The sequence below is a fragment of the Chlamydotis macqueenii genome, chromosome 2 (genome assembly GCF_036417535.1).
Source record: "Chlamydotis macqueenii isolate bChlMac1 chromosome 2, bChlMac1.mat, whole genome shotgun sequence".
Taxonomy (NCBI): Eukaryota; Metazoa; Chordata; class Aves; order Otidiformes; family Otididae; genus Chlamydotis; species Chlamydotis macqueenii.
In genome coordinates this window covers 66,924,331-66,930,330 of record NC_141557.1, presented here as the reverse complement: position 1 = coordinate 66,930,330, position 6,000 = coordinate 66,924,331, and the positions used below count along the sequence as shown (strand labels likewise).

Genomic DNA, 6,000 nt, shown 5'->3' with positions numbered 1-6,000 from the left:
ACAGTTAGTAATTTACAGTTATACATTTTAAAAGTCATCGTAAACAGAAAACATTTCCGGCGGTATTCACTGCTTTGCAGCAGGACAAGTTTGCACTTCGCTCGTCATCAAGTTGGACTCCAAAGTGAAACTGGTCGTTTCCCAGGTGCGTTGTGTGTAGGTGGTGGCAACCTGTGTTTAAAAAAAAAAAAAAAAAAAAAAAAAAAAAGTACTAAGCCACCAAAAAGGAGAAAAATGAAAACTTTGTAGCTTTCTAACAATTTAAGGTGATCTTGGTACTAATTTGTCGACATGACATGATATAATTTGGCGTTTTCCAGAAGACAAGAGGCTTTTATTTTCAGAGTGCGATTTCTCCCCCTTAACCGTCCACCGAGCCCTTCCACCGCCGCGCTAGGGAAACGCCAACTGAATTTGCCCTTTGTCAGCGGCGGGGGCAGCGCCGCCTGCAGACGGACGGCCGGGGCCAGCGGTTCAGCCGCTCTCCGCCCGCCGCGGCGGGGCGGGCGGGCGTGCAGGGGGCACCGGCCCCAGCGCCCCGCTCGCCGGCGGCCTCCTCGGCCGGGAGCGGGGGAGAGAAAGAGCAGCGAGGGAAGGACGGCGGCTTCACGGCAGCTCCTCCGGCGCGTTTACCGACCCTGCTGTCCCGCCGGCGCCGCGTCCCGGGGAAAACCGCCGCCAGCCTTCACCCGCCGCCACCGGCGAAGGTAGGGAACGGCGTGCGGGCGCCGAAACTCGGGGTGCGGCGGCAGGGGCTGCGCGGGCTGCCTCCCCCGCGCCGCGCCCGGGCGGCCCCCGGCAGCGGGAGGTGCCGCACTCCCTGTCGCTCCCCGGGCGGCCCAGAGTTGTTCCTGGGCAGCTTCCCTCCCTGCCCGCGGGCAGACGGGCTTCTCCACCCCCGCCTCACCGGGTGAACGGGCGCTAATTGCTGTCTGGGGGCACGTGCGTTAATTGCGTTATCTGCCGCGAAAGAGGTGAACTTCGCTCAGCTTTGGGATTTTCCTGCCATTCCTCTCGACTCTGGGAGCCTGCGAGTGCAGGTTTGCTCCAGGGCTTGATGTAGTGTGGTGATGTTAATTCAGTGGGGGTTTCATTTTACATACTTACGAGTATGAAGCCTAATTAAGGTTTTAATTTTCTTAAAGTTAACATTCATTTAAGCATGTACTCCCTGTAACTTTTATAGTCGTTTTAAGGTATTTTCCACATACCTTTTCTCTAGGTGTGCTTTGCCACATGCAAGGTGCAAGTGCAACCCTACAAAAGCTTCTAAGTCTCAAAGAGAGAGAGTCTCTCTCAAAAGAGAGACTTTTCAGATTTGAGCACTTAATATTTATTCTGAAATACATACAGTAGATATAGAAACAAATACTAAAGCTTCCAAGTATTCACAGTCCATATTTGGAACAATTACATTTATTATATAGAAAAAGAAATCCCAGCTAAAGTTGCTTAAAGGTTTATACATCTGCATGTTATATTCAAACTACTTTAAAATTCCAAGGCCTGCCATGTGAATTCTGTATGAATCATGTCTTATTTTTAAATGAGTGGAATTTCACACTGAAAATATTCATGGCATATTAAAGCAATATCCATGGTCTGGCTTAGACTAACGAAGTCCAGAAAGTTCAGCATGGAAACAAAGCATTTATCCTCATTTCACCTCTTGTAGCCTGATTTCTAGACATTTCTTCTCACAAATTATGTAGTTATTCATTGTTTGACCCTTCCAGGGCTTTAGGTTTAGTGAAGGGAGTAAATGGCAGGTGGCCAAGTTCTGCTCCCAATTACTTCAGACTTTACACCATGGTAACTCTATTTGTTTCAGAGCTGTTATTCTAGATTTACCTGACTGTAACCGGATACTGAACTCGTTCAATAGCTTCTGTCATATTTTGTGACTTTTGTTAGCTCAAGCCAGCCTTTTAATACACAATTTGTATGTAAATTGGATAACGCACGATTTAACTGATTCTCTTTAATAGGACTTGCAGAATTGGAAATATAGATATAACACATGTTTTTAGTAGAGGCAAGAAACCACAATGCTATTTTGTGTGGCTAAAAGCTATAAGCATTCAGTTTTGATGACCTTTTTAGTGGAAACTCTGGTGTGACATAACTAAAAGCTTTAGGGAAGCTATTTTATGTGTACACGCATAAATAGACTTACAAAGTCAAGATGAGAAGGACTTCTAAAGTTAAAAAAAAAAAGTCTTAAAGAATTCCAGTAATGACATTCTGAAATAGAGTCAACTTAAATATAGGAAGCTCAGATTTTCCTCTCTAGTGGCTGGACCTCAGAGGCTTCACAGATTTCTGCATCTGGCTTCCCCTTAGTGTGAGGTGGGCTCCACCATGGTCTAGGGCTCCAAGGAAAGTTACAGGAGGCCTGTAGAGAGCTGCAGCGGTTTGGCACAGGACAGGAGATATACTGTTTTGTAAGTCAGGTTCTTGGTTTGATCATATCCTGCCTTAATGCATCTTTAGGAGGCATTTAGGTGAAGTTTGTTTGCAGTGTAAGAACCTAGAAAGACATATTTTAAATTATTCATGTCTGTAAAGGGAAAATGCCCCATCTTTTTTATTATACAGAAACTTGATATCTGTGAGTGATTAGAAATGCATTGGCAAAAACTTAGTTAAATATTGTCATGCTACTTTTAAGTAGAAACAAATTTGATAATGCTTATTTGAAGTACCACTTTTGATAGCAGTATCCTTGTTTTGGAGAAAACATATGGTTTAAGGCCTGATTTTGAATGCAAGACTCGCAGAACTGTCATATGAAGGGGAAAGTTAAGGCAAATATTCTGAAGTCTCTGCTGAGCTGCAGCCTAATCTAAATGTTATACAAAGGTAAAAAGTCTGTAATAATGAATTCTGTCACTGCATTTCTTCACCATGTTTCTTTTTCATGTATCATTTTTCTAAGTAAATTTAAATTGATTCCTCTCATTTTAAGTTTGGAGCATGATAGATTTACACTGACATGCATGCATTGCATAATTCCAAGAGGCATCCGTATGCAACAACAATTAAGAAAAAGACTAAAAGGGAGAGTACATTTAGGCTGAGAGGACTGAATCACTTGCCACTTCTTCCAGTGAATGTAGCTGGCTGAAGAAGGCCATCATTTCGAAATGTGCCATTGTATAGTGCATTCAAGAGATGTGGAAAAGTTTGAAAGCTGTGAAACTAATCATTCCTGACTAGCAGTTGTGGACATGGTGATAAAAATGTCTTCCTTACAAGAGGTTAAAATAAAGACTGCACCTTGGTAATTACCAGATAAAGCAATCTGGCTTGCAAGAGTTATAATAGATAAAAGTCCACCTGATGTTTTAACATGAGGAAGATTGCACTCACAAGAAGCAGGAGTGAAATTCAAGGGCATTCAGTACATGGTATAAAGGAACAAAGATGGTGGCATGCAAAAGGAGAGGTGGCTGGATATTTACTAGGAGGGCTGCAGTCAGCTCTGCCGAATTCGAGTTCTCCCTAATTTTACTCCTAGGACTTTAGCCGTTCTTTATGGAGGAAGACACTGATTGAAACTCATTTATCTTGAGCAGCTGCTCCACCTTTTTTAGTTTTCTGTAGAGAATAGAAGCTTGTAGTTGTTAATTTTATTGCTCCTTTAAACAGAGAGGTTTTTTCATATTTCAGTCTTTCTCATGACCATAACAGAAATAGATTCTGAAATCTTCCTAGTACAAAGTGTTTTTACATGTGTTGATGGATTTTAGAAAACACTTGCTTGAGATTTAAGTGTGTTTTACCAGTTCATTGTTTATTGCTTAAATGTTCACCTTTGAAAAAGTGGAAAGACTTTTTGAGTATGAAACTAGAAGACACATTTCCTGTCCTGTCTGTATGCATCTAATAGTCACCTACTGTATCATCAAAGACAAATTTAGTGAATGCTTCTCTACCTGGGTTTTGTAGGTATAATATGGAAAAAAAAAGCTTCGTGCTTGCTCAGAAAAATGAAACACTGTGATGCCTTGTGAATGGAATCTCTGTAAGTTCTTAAAATGTTTACTGGAATTGTATATGGTTTTTAAAGTAATTCCTGTAAAGTTGGGCTAAGCCTTCCTGGTCAAAATACCCAAACACAAGAATATCCACTTACTTAGATGGAAATCAGTACTTTAGTTATCCTATTTATTTTGCAGACAGTATCAAGTCACTATTTTACTTGATGTAATTCTAAAAATTAGATTGCTCTGTGAAATACTTTGATTACAGTCATCCCAGAACAAGTAAAAATTCTTGCAAGGATGTAACAGAAAACAGAATTTGAGTACTCAGTTGCCTGAGGATGTGCGATACTGGCCACCTCTGAAATGTGGCCATTGCAGGTAGTGTTTCCAGAAATAACATCACATCACTACCCAGATGCATCTATGTGTAGCTGGTTGAGCTTTTTTTGGAAAATATACAGGCAAGCTAGTTAATATTCATCCCTCAATTACATATATAACAGTGTAAATACTTAGTGACAGAAGAGCTCATAAACTAGTCGGAAACCTTTTTTTTCCTTTGTCTCACCTTTTCTTCTGTCCCATCCTTCTGTCCCATATACATGTGTTATAAATAAATAAATGTATATTAGTGGAATACTGGACTTTACCAATTAGCCTCTCTAAGTGAAACAACCTCCAAGATGCTAAATTTGGGCTAGCTGCTCAAGTAAAGTCAGTTGTTGGATTTTTTTTTTTTTCTCTCTTCCATTTTATGACTTAGTAAAATGAAGAATAACATAGTTTGAATATCATTTGATGGCAGAACTGGAAATAGGCTACAAGTCTGCTGATTCCCATCCATACTGCCTGGATAGTGGAAAAAGAAATGGAAATTTACAACATCTTTCCTAAAAGTCAGTAGAAAAGAGCAAAGTAAACAGTTCAAGCTATATAGTGTCACAGGACCTTTCATTGCTAACAGGTTATGATACCCATTCTATCTCCTTCTATGGTGTTGCTGTCTATGGAGCGCCAGCCTTGCTGTGCTTGACAGCTGGACCTGTTAAGGTGAAACCCCAGGTTGTGATCTGTGGCAGACGGCTGTAGAACAGAAAACCAAACATACGTCATATAAACATGTATCCAGCATAAGCTATCTCACTGATGACTTTTCACTTCCAAATACTCTGTGTTTGCAAGCATTGGCATGAAAAATGTGACAAAATTAATTGCTTCAGTTTCTGAGAGTGACTTTAGAACTTAAACTCTTTGTGCTTTTCAGGATTTTGGCAAAAAAACAACCAAATAACTGTTACCGTTGATGTCCTGTTGTCAGGCCAAAGAGGTGTTAGTGAGAGCAAAGTATCCAGAGGTCTGATGTCTCCTGTATCCTCATTCCATACGTTTAGGTACCTTGTAGGCAGATTTTAAGGAAGACCTTGAAATGCAAAATTAACTTCAAAACTGGTATTTTTTCAATGTGTTGGTAAAGATGATGCTTTTTTTTAGGCCTGTGTTGAACAACTGTCTCACTTAAATCTTACAAATGATCTGGTATACACAGAGAGGTGTATTACTCGCAATAATTTTTAAAGGGTTTAAGAATTGGTAAACTAGATCTTGGTTTTGTTCATATTCTACAAAAAATATGGAGTATTTTCAGCTCTTTCTAGCTTTTATAAAAATAATTTCACAAGACACTTTCAAACTCTCTTTCTGGTTACAGAACCTTTGTTGTTGCAAGTATTCGTTGTACTTCTTCAGTTTACAAGAAGGTGAGGCAAGCATGTGAATTTTCAAAATAAGTATCCTAGCTTCTCCAAGTAATTCTTTTATAAATAAACTGAAACTTTAATTTTGGCAAAAATGTTAACTGTCAAACTTGGCAAAAATCCTGTGATTCTATGAAATTATCTACTGCTTTTTGGAACAAAACATGCATAGGTGTGTGGACGGAAGCATCTTTGTGGAATAGAACACATTCTCGTGCTTTTAAAGCAGTTGTTGCTGATAGTGAAAATCAGACAGA

The 6,000-nt window shown here is 40.1% G+C and overlaps 1 protein-coding gene across 1 annotated transcript in view; it reads left to right on the top strand.

The window, feature by feature from the left end:
- The first annotated feature begins 485 nt into the window (after nt 1-485).
- The window catches only part of RNF144B (ring finger protein 144B), a 92,471-nt gene continuing 86,956 nt past the window's right edge, over nt 486-6,000 (top strand). Inside the window, exon 1 of the mRNA XM_086743168.1 lies at nt 486-707. The gene's annotated coding sequence lies outside the window, so the exon portion shown is untranslated. The remainder of the gene's footprint in view (nt 708-6,000) is intronic.